At 42.9% G+C, this 15,550-nt stretch overlaps 1 long non-coding RNA gene across 5 annotated transcripts; it reads right to left on the reverse strand.

Annotated features, from left to right (window-relative positions):
- Positions 1-7,690: 7,690 nt before the first annotated feature.
- LOC127327647 (uncharacterized) lies at positions 7,691-15,191 on the reverse strand. 5 transcript variants are annotated; one of them, XR_011750754.1, is made up of 4 exons: positions 14,570-15,191; positions 12,742-13,637; positions 10,461-12,386; positions 7,691-10,124 (listed from the first exon to the last, which is right to left on the reverse strand). It is a non-coding gene; the product is annotated as an uncharacterized lncRNA (long non-coding RNA). The 5 variants fall into 5 exon arrangements; XR_011750756.1 differs by having other exon boundaries at positions 7,691-8,002; positions 8,339-10,124; positions 12,742-15,191; XR_007868659.2 differs by having other exon boundaries at positions 12,742-13,452; positions 13,541-15,190.
- Between the last annotated feature and the right edge of the window lie 359 nt (positions 15,192-15,550).

Here is a 15,550-nt window from a genome sequence, read left to right on the forward strand (position 1 = left end):
GGGAACAGAGGGCATTGTCCACGGGACACATGGTGCGTGGCGTCGACTGAGCGGGGTAGTCCAGTGACCGAGGGCGGGACACGGAGGGCGACTGGGCGCTCGTGGGCGGGATATGCGGGGCAGCCAAGGCAGGATCCTCCTCCGGATCAGACATCGCATGATCCGAGGTGATAGGAGATGCATCTCTGGGATCCGCATCAGAATCATCATCGTTTTCAGCATCTGTTTTGTCTTCTTCTGAACCAAAAATAGAGTTGTTTTCAGTCATTTCTGCACTACATGAGCAGGAATATCTGCATGAACAACATTTGGTGGTGCAGCTTGAAGCTCATTAGTAACATTTGGTACATAAGGACAAGGCATATAATCATCAACATTTGCAACGCCATTATTTGATGTGGTGGATGGTAAGTCAAAAGGAAGAAGAAGAATGTCATCTTTGAGACATTCGCCGGCAATAGGATTAAGGGATGCACAGGGAAAAATGTTCTCATAAAAAACATTTCAAAAAATATAGACACGGCCAGTGAATGTGTCAAGAACTGTACGTACTCCTTTATGACGAGAACTATAGCCAATGAACACACATTGACTTCAAAGTGGACAGCGTCCAGTCAATCATCTCTGGTGCGCTCTACAACAGCGTCCAATCACCTACCTTCTACATTCATGCATTGTCGCATCTCAAACAAATAAGGAAAGTTTGATCATGGCTCTCACAGCATGCATCCAGGGTTAGGTGTCGCATGACGCATGGACGCATAGTCCTTTCTGGTACACAACCATGTCAATGATTTGGTTAGCGCATCTGGCTTTTTTGGGCGCATGCAAGTGGACAGGCGTTCTGAATCTTATGTACTACGACTGCTCTCTGTGTTTATTCTTCGCTCGCGTGTTACATTAACGCTCATTTTAACCTGTGTACCCGATTAAATTTAGTTCAAGACTAAATTACGTAGTTGCCTCGGCTTCTAAGTTACAGAAATTTCGGGAGGGATCAGTTTCATTTATTCTATTCATCTAAAACTTGTTATTTTTTCTAAGCTACATAGTTATGAATTTTAGTACGTATGAAAATTGGCTCGCACATACATACGTGCATCCTCTACATGCAAATTTTTATTTGGCTCTTTGCTCACTCAGGGCGTGATATTACCGACTGCTCTTCCACTCCTTCGTTCCTTGAGAGGATCGTTGCAGAGTGCCCCCCCCCCCCCCCCCTCTACCGTGCCATCACCAGGTCCGCGGTGGTGGACGATAGATCGACATCCTTTTGGCTGGACAAGTGGCTCCCCGGGGAGTCGCTAGCGACGCGCTTCCCGACCCTGTTCTCCCACTGCACCCGCCCGCATGCTACGATGGCTTCAATGGCCGCTGGTGGCCTCGACCTACAGCCCCGGCTCTCGATCGCTGCGGCGACCATGCTCACCCTCGTCCTCCGCATCATCGACGACACCTCTCTCTTGGAGGGCAAGGACCGTCGCGGCACCGACTCTCATACGGCTCCTCCTTTCAGGTCACGGGAGGAAACCCGGATGCTCTCCCTCGTGCATCCCACCGACGTCTCAGCTTGCACGACATTGGCCCTCCGGCTGCCTTCGAAGCTGAAGATCTTAGCCTACCTTGCTGACATCAATAGGCTCAACACTTGGGCCAACCTCCATTATAAGAAATGTGCCCCCTCGGTGGTGTGTGCCGCCTGCCCCATCCTGGAGACGGGTCGGCATTTGCTCTTCGACCGTCCGCACGCGACGGCTATCCGGCGTCAGCTAGGGGGTCTCCATCCCGGTGGGGCGGTTCTATCAGGCTCCCGTGTAGGTGCCACTTAGCACTTGGTGCTCTAGCGTTGCTGTGCTCCTCTGGTCCATTTGGAAAGCGCGCAATGATCGGGTCTTCAACATCCAGAGCACTCTTTTGAGCGTTGTGGTGAGGCATGTGTGCGATGATCTCGCTCTCTGGCGCTGGCGATTTAAGTTTGGTTATATCTAAAAAATAAAGATATAACCAAATTTAAATAAATCTAAGACATTTCTTTATGGATGGCGGGATTAATGTACATCCTTCGCTCTAAAAGAAAGCTGTCAAAGTTTGTTTAGATACAGGGTTTTCTAGTCATATTTTAGTTATAGCCTATAAATACGTATGTATTTTAAAAAAATAAGCAGTACCTTTTTTTAGACGGAAAAAGTATTTGTGATTTTGCTGGCTATGCTTTAAATTTACTGTCATCCTGTTCAATAATGCTGAGTAAACCTCTTCACGGAATGGGCTGTCTTGACTACGCGAGAGACGGCGGGGTCAAGGTCAAGCTACCCATGAGTGGAAGGCTGGAGTTGGTGGGGTCAAGCCACGCTCTCTTGGCTGGCTCCCCCGTCCCCATAACCAGGATCCTGCATGCAGAACCAACAATTTTTATGAGATTTTATTTGAGACCTCCGGCAACAAGCGTATGTTTTGATGCTCTTTTCACTAGAAACTCATATATTCAAATGGTTTTCGGAAAATTAACAAGCCCAAAATAAAGAAAATCCGAAAACAAAATAATGAAACTTCATGATTCATAACGAAACAAATTGTTCCTGGATAAAGTTTAAAACACAAGTTCAAGGTATGGTTAAACAATTGAAACACATTGACGCAAACCGTTTCTGATTAAAATTTCACGGGGTGTGATCAAGTTTTTCAAAGTTTCATTAGGTTTCGGAAGTCAAATTTTAAATATTTTCAAAATATATTCAATATTGGCCTTGTTTTGTAGGCCTTTTCACAAGGAACTAAGGTATTCAAACGATTTTCAAGATCAGACTTTAAGTTCAAAACATACAAAAGTTTGTAAATTATGAAATGAGAGAAGGTTGGCTGACAGACACAACATCCCATATAGTATGGAGATGTTGCTGGGGTGGACCAGGCATGGGACATCCCGTGGGAGTGGGACAATGGCTGCTCTGGATACCCTTGGTTTCTATCACGCTTTGGATCATCTCTGGCAAGAAACTCTGCGCGATGCTACTACCTATCTCCAGCTCTTCATAAATCTCGGGAGACATCCCATATCCCTACCCAGCTCGATCATGGTCTACTATTCGGTGATCTGGTCCACCACCGTCCCCTAACTCCTGACTACTATACATACTACGGACACACACACACGTGACATCCGTATCTATCTGGCCGGGGTCGGACTGACACACGTTTTTGCAAGCTCTCGTTGGCGCGGGCGGCTTTGTAACGTGCCCTTCGCAAGCCCGGAGGATGTCTGTGGAACGATGCACGCCTACCTGAGCAGAGCGTTACCTGAGTTTGTCGCCTATGCAAAATTATCGTGGTCAAAATCAATTACCGACCCAGGTTCACGCAACAACAAAAAACATCAATTACGTAGGGTCGCCGAAGACGGCAACTGTGAGCGAGCAGAGGTGCCCACCGACAGCTTGGTAAAAAGACCGCAGTAACTGATGAGGCCAAGGGTCCAGTACAAAAGGAAGGAATTGTGGACATCGCAGAACCAGCACCTGTAACTGGCAGTCTGTGAGGAGGAATTATGATGTGATTTCTGTATCCCGCCGGGGACCCCTTGTCTTTAGGCATGTGTGTGCGTGCCAACTGGTGTGCACATCACTTCGCACGTGTGTAGGCGCGCGCGCGCAGCTGTGTCCATTCAAAGGCACAGCGACATTATCGGTTTACGGAAATACTAAAAATACGTGCTATAACACTGGACAAGATTTATCATATGAATTTATAATTTTGTCCAAAATTTATTCAAAATCTTTAAATTTGAGAAAAGTATATAAATAGTATATGAAATACGTATAAAGGATAAATTATTCTCTGTGGTTACCAGAATAACCGCTGTTCGGTGACATTTTGGCAATCTAGGCCGATTAAAGAAACCATGAGTATGCCACGCCCGGTTAGCCCCCCACCCCACCCTCAATGGCTATTTGGCGGCATGGGGAAGGGGGCTAATAACGTGCCGACCGATCGATCGCGCCGAAAGTGAGTCCGGCACACCCGTGACATATAGGGGGCCGTTTGGGTGCACCGGCAGAAAATGATGCATTGTTTTGGGTCGGCTTAATTAATGCTTCACATCGGTTTTCCATGTCACCCTTTCCCATGCATCGACGGCAGGCACTCGCAATCCAGCTGAAATTCCAAGCGTGAACGATTTGACTTCCACGCCGAATCAAACATCCCGTTTACCCTGCCCTATTTAAAAGCCATCACAGAATAAAGTTCCCATCACACCTCACAACCACACTCCCCCACAAACTCCCGCCTCTCTACCATACACTCTCCCACAAGCTCCCGCTTCTTACGACGATCGTAACATGCGGCCGCACAACCTGAAGCGCGATGAGACAGAGGTCTTCGCCAACAACGGGTTAATGATGGATGGTGCTAGTGCACAAGTGCCTTCCCAATGACTGTAACATCTCGTCTAGGGTGGGCTCACAATTCCGAGAAGCTTTGCACCGTTATCGATCACTGCCACGCTCGACAGGAGCAACATGCCAAACCCGACTAAGCGACCAACATCATGCTCTAGCCTGTAATGGTCAACATCATGCTTCATGGATATTCGATGGATATCCAACTGACATGTGGGACCTACATGTCAGTGACACATGCGATTTTACCTATGATTGGCTGTCCTTTTTAGGCCCAAATCACCAAACCCTTAATTTAAACCTTAATGATTTTATACTCTAAATAATCACGGAACCGCCTTGTGCTGGTAGGGCTTCCGCCAGCCGCATTGACTGTGGATCTTCGTTGATTGCTCCGCCTCCTCGGTAATGTGATATATTGTTGCTTTTATATTCCTATGAATTGTCGATATATTTATGGCTGAAATGCTACTGAAATAATGTCGAAATGCTGCCAAAATATTCATGTTAGCTTATTATTGATGAAATGCAAGTGAAATATTTCTGAAATGGTACTCAAATTTTATGAGCATGGATATCCATGGATCCATCGGATTTGGATTTGGGGCGACATCCATGCCCATGGATACTTTCGTGGGCGGGGCAGAGCGAGGTTGATGGATTTGGGCATGGATATGGTTTTCCTATATCCGTCCAAACCCGCTCCATTGCCATCCTTGGACAAAAGCAAGTTAGTACATAAGCTTATTCATACATGTATGTGTGTATTTGTACCGTTTTTAATGTGCAGGACACACACAAAATTCGAGCGGATACACCCCGTGAGCTCTCCCATGTTTTGTGCTCCAAACCTGGGCTTATTTGGGTCCTTTCCTAGCTGCATACTCCAGATGTTTTCTCAAAAAGGCCGGCCCAAGTACATAAACTGAGTGTTGCATGCATGTATGGCTGCATCTCTCGGCAAACTCTCATTTGCAACTAACTGCGCCCGCACTTCATACTTGTTGTGATACTTTCATGTTTTAAAAAATACAAATTAAAATTCTAGACATACATTATGTCGTATCTTACGCATTTGTGAAGTTTCATCCAAAAACATATCAATATGTGACTTGTGTAAAAAAGAGAAGACATATGTAAATAGTGACATGTACTATTGACATATCATTGTTCACATATTGACATATTATTGGATTAAACTTCACAGATACACAAAACACAACACAATATATGTCTAGAATTTTAGTTTACATTTTTTTAAAACTTGAAAGTGTCATTATAAAAATGGAGTGCAGATGCAACTAGTTGCGGAATAACCCCTCTCGCATCTTCTTGGCTGCGTTAGCCCTCTAGCGCTTCACCGACCCAGCCCACTGATTTCGTCAAGCACGGTGAGCGGCCGTCAATGGGAATTTAAGAAACAACTGTTTCTATATACATTGTTAATTATTTGTAGAGGTGAATTATTGAAGGATGAGTTCTGATTTTCTCCTAATCTTGCAATGTAACTAAATATAATCAGAAACATTGTTACTACAGTGAATAATTTGTGGTCAGATTGATTTCATTGCGGACTTATCTACTGATGAAAAAGGAAAAAGTTTCCATAACCATTGAAAATACGAAAATGCAAAGGAGCTCACGAGCTCGTCTGCTCCCGGATAGCGATTGGGCGAACTGGCACCTATCAGGTATTTCCTGTTATAGTAGTAGATGTTTTCACCTCAAAGCGTATTTATGGTGCTGGCCACACAGGTGGATGTTCGATCCGGTAAGTTGCCGAGGCGGTACAAGTTTATCTTTCATTCTGTACCGCGTTTGTGATACTACGCACAGCGTATTTAAAATTATACTGTACTTGCCAAGCCCTAACTGCTAACTGCTCTCTTTTCCTTCTAGCTCTCGTCTCTTTCTCCTCCGAGTAAGACCCTGCAAAACGGAGCGACGCATTTGGACATCTAAAATGTCTACGCGCGTTTGTTTGCGTCGCTTCAAATAGTCGATCGTGGGATGACTCCAGCGGCACGGTGCATTTTTTGATTTTGCTTTTTTAAACATAAAAACATAATTTACATAGTAAAGAAAGGAAAATAAAATATAAAATCGAATAACGCTTGCGCCTACTCGTCGTCGTCGTCGATCACGATGAGCTCCGGTACCGGCCATGATCAGTTGGCAAGCGGCGGAACATACGCCGGTGGCTCCTGCGGTGGTGGAGGTGGAGTAGCCCACGCCGGTGGTCGAGGCCGAGCCTCTCGATCTCGTCGTCCGTCATCGTCGTCGGGTACTCGAACTCCCGGCCTTCCGCCATGGCCGCCTGCCATTGCTGGAACATGCAGGCGATATAGTCTTCATTGTCGTCTTTGGCCTCTTGGTTGTGGTAGGCCAGTGCGTCGTTGTAGTCGTCGTCCTGTGAAGGCGCCGACGGCTGCCGTGTTTGATGACGAGGCGGCGGTAGATCGTCAAACATGAAGTCCCTGTCGTCGAGGAAACCCGCCTTCCTCCTCAGATCCTTCTCGTTCTCGCGCTAGGTGCGCCAGGTGTTGGAGTCGTCGGCGCAAGCGGATTTGCGCGGAGGTCCGACGGCAGGTACCACCGCCTGCGCCGGATGACGTCCTGGTTGTTTTCTATGCCATCAGTGCAAGAAAACCGGCCGCAGCTGTGCCACTAGTCCACCTTATCCCGGTACAAATTCTGTTAGCACTGCAACCAGGCCCACCTCGTACAATACGTCGCGCACGCCGCGTATAGCCAAGGAAGAGACCGATGCCCACTTCCCAATGCGCCAGCTCGCCCAATCCCTGTCCAGGTGTAGGCGAGCTCGTGTACTATATCGCCGCTCCTAGCTCCACCACTGCATGTAAAGTCTTTTATCAGACTAGTAATTTGCCCGTGCGTTGCCACGGGAAAACAAATATATATTACTACTTCCATCTGAAAAAAATGATACAATTCGCCAGGAGGCTGCGCCACTCTCAACCTCTGGTTGGAGCGTCGCTGGATGGCGCCTAATCATCTAGACGTCACAGCTTCCCTTTCCTATGCCACCTCACTCTTCTATGTGATGAAAAAGGACAGGAACGCGGGGGGAGAACAGGTCCTCCGCCACGAGCCATGCGCCACCACTATAGTCGGTCGTCTGCCCATTGACGCTCTACCATGCTCCACCTCTGCTGTATCCATACGTTCCATCAGGGGTGAAGAAGATGCAATAGGAGCAGGTGGCGGTGATACGATTGATCGATCGAGGCAAACATCAACATTTGTTCTTGTCTACTCCCTCATCTACCTAACAAACACATGCCCAATTGTTATCTTTATAATTTATATTTACACCGTAGACTAATTATATTTTATTAATAATTATTTATTGCACTCTTTTAAAAAGTTAAGCTGAGTCCAGAAATGTATCACCACCAAACACTGAAATACCAAGTCATTTGATCAGCAGATACATTTAGGAGCAAAAGCTGCAAACTCCGGTTAGAAGGAGAGCATAAAGTGAGAAGCTCCACTATGCTGGTGTATGTCACCATGAATCCCTACTGTGTATGTCACCATGAATCCCTACTGCCGATGTAAAATTGCGATGGACATGGTAAGCCCTATAAAATGGAACACAAGACATCGATTACCTACACATTATATACTGAAAAGATATGACGATTTATGACCAGAAAAAATAAAAGGACAAACTGGCTTGAAACAACATTTCAATTTCTAGTGAGTTGGCATCAATTTGAGTCAAATGAATGGCGTAATACATGAAGCATAAGCTTCTTTGAACAAAATCTTAGTAGTGCATCATTTTTTTTCACTTAGCATAGAACAAGCCTTTTAAGTTACATGAGGTGAGGTCTAATTCTAATCGAATATCTGAATTAGAGTGGGTAGCCTGAAGCCTGTACATGTAACTACTCAGCCTAGTTCAGCATACGTACTTTTCTATCAAGAATCAAGCAGCCAATTCTTAGGCAGTTCTCAGCCAATTCTATAGAAAAGGACTTGATGATTATATTCGAGTATAATCCACGATATCTACATGAGAAGAAAACACAAACAACACAATTTAGTAGTTCAAAAAAAGCATTTAACAGACAATAATTTAACTTTCACAAACTCCAGTGATCTTAATTGAGATCAGGTGGGTAGAGAACCAAAAGCAATTTGTGTACGTTTCCGGCACCATGCTTCTCTTCCCAAACACCCGACATACCTTCCAATGCCGAACTATTATAACTGTCGGTGTTATTAATTCTGATTTACTATGGCATCTCTCATCTGTAAGGCTAGAGAACCGAGTGAATTGTAACTAAATTAATTCAAATGGCAAAACATGATTTAGAGATTTGGAAGTACTACTGAACAACAAATGAAAGATGAAATAGTATAGCACCAGCCATGCCTAGGTTCTATATAAACAAAATTGTTCAGGGCGCAGGTCCACATTTTACATAATCATACCAAGATTTAAGGTTTTCATTTTATTAATCCACAAACCATTCATATTAACAGGATAAAGTAAGAAGAATTTCAGAAATACCTATATTCTGCAACAATCTATACTACTAACATAGTAACAGGGGTCAAGAAATTGTGTGCTCCCAAATTATATACCTAGAAATAGTGACAGTCACTAAACTGCAAATTACACAAGGCTCAAGTTATACGCATCTAATGGATTCACCTAGTCAATGAACTGAGTTATGTGTGCACTACAAAGTTTTGAGCAGAGCCTAAGCAGCACTCCTTTTTCCCTTTATTATGAAAAATAGCACAATTGCAATTCATAGACCTTAATATAACCACAAACAGAATCAGCTGCCAAAATCACATGTAAAACTAACATGGGCTTCTCTGAAACAAACTGCAAAAAAATAGACTCAATAGTTTCCTAGCTCCTCGTGATCCCCCTATGATGCTGCACTCATATCCTGAAAGTAAAATCAAAACAATACACAAGTTACTATGGAAGCAAACAATATTGTGCAAAATTGGCCTCTAATTATTCTGAGTCAAAGGTTAATTCTCGAATAATGACTTCTAAAAATAGTGGGTAATTCATGAGCGGATGCACTTAAACTTTGCCCATTTCAGAAATGAAAGAGAACTTGTATATGTGTGCATCATTATTATTTTTATATCCTCAAGTCCACCTTTTTATTTACTAACAAGAGTTGTATATGTATACACCATTGTTGTGACTATGATGTAGTGCAGCTGGTGAAGTAGTAGAAAGTAATGGTCGGTTAAAAGCACCTGAATTTTGGTGAAATTTCCATCCTCCTGCTCATAGGTAGACATGTAAAATCGGACAAGAAAAAAATACGACACAAGAGAGAAACAACAAAGAGCAAAGGAAGCACAAAGAGGCCTTCAAATAGAAACACCAGTCGTTCTACAGTTCTAACCTAACAAACACATGCCCAATTGTTATCTTTATAATTTATATTTACACCGTAGACTAATTATATTTTATTAATAATTATTTATTGCACTCTTTTAAAAAGTTAAGCTGAGTCCAGAAATGTATCACCACCAAACACTGAAATACCAAGTCATTTGATCAGCAGATACATTTAGGAGCAAAAGCTGCAAACTCCGGTTAGAAGGAGAGCATAAAGTGAGAAGCTCCACTATGCTGGTGTATGTCACCATGAATCCCTACTGTGTATGTCACCATGAATCCCTACTGCCGATGTAAAATTGCGATGGACATGGTAAGCCCTATAAAATGGAACACAAGACATCGATTACCTACACATTATATACTGAAAATATATGACGATTTATGACCAGAAAAAATAAAAGGACAAACTGGCTTGAAACAACATTTCAATTTCTAGTGAGTTGGCATCAATTTGAGTCAAATGAATGGCGTAACACATGAAGCATAAGCTTCTTTGAACAAAATCTTAGTAGTGCATCATTTTTTTTCACTTAGCATAGAACAAGCCTTTTAAGTTACATGAGGTGAGGTCTAATTCTAATCGAATATCTGAATTAGAGTGGGTAGCCTGAAGCCTGTACATGTAACTACTCAGCCTAGTTCAGCATACGTACTTTTCTATCAAGAATCAAGCAGCCAATTCTTAGGCAGTTCTCAGCCAATTCTATAGAAAAGGACTTGATGATTATATTCGAGTATAATCCACGATATCTACATGAGAAGAAAACACAAACAACACAATTTAGTAGTTCAAAAAAAGCATTTAACAGACAATAATTTAACTTTCACAAACTCCAGTGATCTTAATTGAGATCAGATGGGTAGAGAACCAAAAGCAATTTGTGTACGTTTCCGGCACCATGCTTCTCTTCCCAAACACCCGACATACCTTCCAATGCCGAACTATTATAACTGTCGGTGTTATTAATTCTGATTTACTATGGCATCTCTCATCTGTAAGGCTAGAGAACCGAGTGAATTGTAACTAAATTAATTCAAATGGCAAAACATGATTTAGAGATTTGGAAGTACTACTGAACAACAAATGAAAGATGAAATAGTATAGCACCAGCCATGCCTAGGTTCTATATAAACAAAATTGTGCAGGGCGCAGGTCCACATTTTACATAATCATACCAAGATTTAAGGTTTTCATTTTATTAATCCACAAACCATTCATATTAACAGGATAAAGTAAGAAGAATTTCAGAAATACCTATATTCTGCAACAATCTATACTACTAACATAGTAACAGGGGTCAAGAAATTGTGTGCTCCCAAATTATATACCTAGAAATAGTGACAGTCACTAAACTGCAAATTACACAAGGCTCAAGTTATACGCATCTAATGGATTCACCTAGTCAATGAACTGAGTTATGTGTGCACTACAAAGTTTTGAGCAGAGCCTAAGCAGCACTCCTTTTTCCCTTTATTATGAAAAATAGCACAATTGCAATTCATAGACCTTAATATAACCACAAACAGAATCAGCTGCCAAAATCACATGTAAAACTAACATGGGCTTCTCTGAAACAAACTGCAAAAAAATAGACTCAATAGTTTCCTAGCTCCTCGTGATCCCCCTATGATGCTGCACTCATATCCTGAAAGTAAAATCAAAACAATACACAAGTTACTATGGAAGCAAACAATATTGTGCAAAATTGGCCTCTAATTATTCTGAGTCAAAGGTTAATTCTCGAATAATGACTTCTAAAAATAGTGGGTAATTCATGAGCAGATGCACTTAAACTTTGCCCATTTCAGAAATGAAAGAGAACTTGTATATGTGTGCATCATTATTATTTTTATATCCTCAAGTCCACCTTTTTATTTACTAACAAGAGTTGTATATGTATACACCATTGTTGTGACTATGATGTAGTGCAGCTGGTGAAGTAGTAGAAAGTAATGGTCGGTTAAAAGCACCTGAATTTTGGTGAAATTTCCATCCTCCTGCTCATAGGTAGACATGTAAAATCGGATAAGAAAAAAATACGACACAAGAGAGAAACAACAAAGAGCAAAGGAAGCACAAAGAGGCCTTCAAATAGAAACACCAGTCGTTCTACAGTTCTAACCCGACTTAATTTAGGGATTATGGTGTTGCCGTTTTTAGAGCATGATCGGTCGAAACGAATCTAATGCCAATAATTTTTGCATATGGGGATTTAAACTGTCAAGTGTGAATATCACTACAAAACGGTAGATGGTAATATGAGGTACCAACAGAATGCTGCCGAGCTCTGTTTACTATCAACGACGGATATAAGCAGGCTTGGCTTGGTAGGAAACTATTTTTGTACAAATTCATTTTAAGTCTGGCTTTCTAATATTTTCCATGTTTAGCCTTGGAGTTCTCCTACAAATAAGCACATCAAGCTGTCGAAACAAGACCAGCAATACACCTTCATGTCTTGATGACACGTCCATACCTATTTAGTGATTGGATGTTGAACCAAAATGGGCTTACCAATTTAAATGTCTATACCTCCTGAACAATCCCTAGTTGCGGATGATTGACTTCATGACTACACCTGCGGGGTCAAATTTAAACACGGACATCGGTCAATCAAAGTCAGAGCAAGTGGCAACATCATTGAGAAGATATTGAGGAGTGTTAACCTGAATCTTTATTTTCTTCTAAATATTTACTGGTACATATATCCAAGGTTCAAACATTCATGGTTGAAAGAACAAACTGGAGCCAAGTCTTATATTATCTTATTTGGTAGTCGGTAGAATTATTCACCTTTACTTTATCTAGGTAGCTTGTGTGGATTTTACATCACACTTAATTCAGCAACTAACACAGGTAAGCCATAGCAGCAGATAAAATCGTGTGTGCAGATTCAAAGGAGTTGCAGAAACATTGTTGATAAAGAAAAACACCTGACGCAATGAATCAGATTGATGTAGGTGTGGTGCCTGCAGCCAAACAGTCGGGGAAGGAGGAAGACATCATGTGCACACCATACGGTCTTGCCAGTGAGGGAGGAACAAGATGGACGGCGCGGCATTTCCGGTGAGGTCGGCAATGGCTCTGCACCCATAGGTATCCGGTGGCGGCAGCAGGTGTGGTTCCCGGATCTGAGAGAGCTCAGCACCCATCTTGCTACTCACTCGCACAAGACCAGATGACATGCACCACACCTAGAGTACCACCCATCAACTCCACAGTGCTCCTTTTTTTACAGAAAACTATGGTTAGCAATGAGAATGAATGTAAATGTTGATCCTTTATTCTCGTTGCGAACCACAATTAAGAGTACCGCCCAGCAACTCCACCTAAATTATTGCGGAAATTCAGTGAAATAGTTCTAGAATTTTATAAATCACACTGGGCCTGCTTTTGCTACAGCTAACACTCAAATAATTATCGTTGTGTTCCCAAGTTTAGTATTTAATACATACCTAATATCTTAACTGTGTATTTTAGATGAATCAGTAATTGGAACTGAGAGAAAACAAACCAATTGCTTGAAAATCACAAGGCCAAGCCCTGTCCCACAATATTTTCTTGCATGATCAGTACTGGTTTGCATACACCTGTTGAACAGAAACGGCAATGACTTCTCTACAGATGAACATAACTTGGAAAATCTGCATCAGGAAAATATAAAAACACTCATTAACTTGGAGATATTGTGTGACTGTTTTCCTTATTAAAATAATGCAAAACATGCCATACCCATGCTAAATCGTGTAGATCTCTTACGGGTAAAGTTATGTTCTTCAATGCGAATGACACTTCTGCTTATCCTAATGGCATAGACTGCAGTGACGTTCTAATAACAAAAAATGAAATCAAGCAAAGACATGGTGTATATTCACTTTACTGTTCATGCAAGACACTGAACTTATGAACATCACACCTATTTGTCTGCTGCCAATTCAAGAACCCACTTATGAAAGATGTCATGAATTTTAAATGCCGAGCAAGGGATTACATTAAAATTAGCAGTAATATCGGAAAGAGTAACATGTTAAACACAATTAATAAGATACACCATCCTTCTAGTAAAATTAGCACGTTAACTACAGTTAGATTCAAGTGTGCAAATCGGTACATAAATGTAATTCTGCATAGCAGTGTCATTCTCCAGCAATGATTCTGATTTTCATGAAAATGTAACTATTATTTCATAGTATATACTATATAGCATCATTCTGTAGTAACGATGGCATCTGATAAACATTTGCAGCAGTACTACTTCTCCTTTTAGAGAGAGAACTTAGTTTAATCAAAGACTGAATGATGTTACACAAGAAGTATGATAGTACCTCAAGCACTTTAAGTACAGAAAATGAAACGACATGAAGAACAACCCAAATAAAGTGTGTGGTAGATTCAAATCTGGATGTACTGGTGTGCTAAAAGCCTGCAGGGAACATTTGTAAGTGCATCTTTTATTCAGAAACTAACAAAATGTTAGTCCAAGTGATTCCACTGAACTTGCTTCAATTGGTACATATATCCAAGTGATTCCACTGAACTCCATACTAATTAACATCTTGTTGCAGCCACAATATAAAGAGGCAATTAAAAATACGAAGAGAGGATTGAGATCACTGCAAGGTGACGTCCCAAAGGATTTGGTGAGTAGCCAGGCAGAAGAGCCTTCTATCGTTGGAGATGGCATTCACATACATTCATTCATGACAACGACGAGATGTATAGGGAGAGGGAGGGAGAGTGGAGGAGGAACAGGGATCGTACCCTTGTTGGTGGTTGGTCGTGCCTGCTCCAATGCCCCTTATCGCTGCTCCGTAGTCGATGTAGCCCTGCACTTGCCCGCGTTGACCATCCAAAGAGGTTCATGGAAGAGGTAAAATCAGGAAGATTGGGCACCTTCTTCGCCCTGCCCAAACAGAGCAGGCCTCCGGAAGGCGGAGGACGACGGAGATACGGGAGGCATCGAGGGTTGAGGCAGGCGACGGCCCCCCGTGATGCTACCCACCAGGCGAGGGCCTCGGAGGACGCAGCGGCACAGGAACGAGTTGTCGGATTGGCGGATTTCGCCGGCGCGGGCGCAGACTGAGGATGTGTAGGGGCAGCCGACGGCGTAGTTCCCGTGGAGCCACTCCTCCTCGGTCTGGCCTGGCGGCGGTGACGATTCCCCAAGGCACAGGCGCAACTCGGACAGCTTCCCGCACGTACGGCCGCGAGAGGTAGGTGGTGGCGCCGACGCACGTGGTGGAGCGATGAAGTCCGGCGGCGGCCACCTAGGAGGAAGAGAAAGGGATTGTGGAACCCTAGCTCTCGTCTCGCACGAAGGGGGGGAAAAGGATTGTGGGTTAATTCCCCAATTTGCAAGGGACCAAAGTGCAAAATGCACAGCGACGGGAGTTTGGTTGACGACCAAAACTTGACGTATTGAGAGGTAGGCAGAATAAGGAACATGTTCCTCCTTTTTAAGTAGTGTAGATACTCTAAATTAGAGTTAAATCTGTTAAGTCGCACACGCTTTTAAGTTCAGCGTGCACTCGGCTTCCCCAAAATTGTCGCTCTCTTGAATAGGAGTTCGAGCAGCAGAAGAGCTGGTGCCTACGAAGTGGGCACAACTTGGGTCCCAAACATCCTGACAAGGACACGATCGACGTGGAGGTGTGTGTCACTCCTGCGTAAGATTTTTTTTTTTTGACAATCAATACCACATATATTCATAATAACAAATAGTACATGGTAGAGATACACGAG

This window comes from Lolium perenne, chromosome 1 (assembly GCF_019359855.2).
Source record: "Lolium perenne isolate Kyuss_39 chromosome 1, Kyuss_2.0, whole genome shotgun sequence".
In the NCBI taxonomy this organism is placed as follows: Eukaryota; Viridiplantae; Streptophyta; class Magnoliopsida; order Poales; family Poaceae; genus Lolium; species Lolium perenne.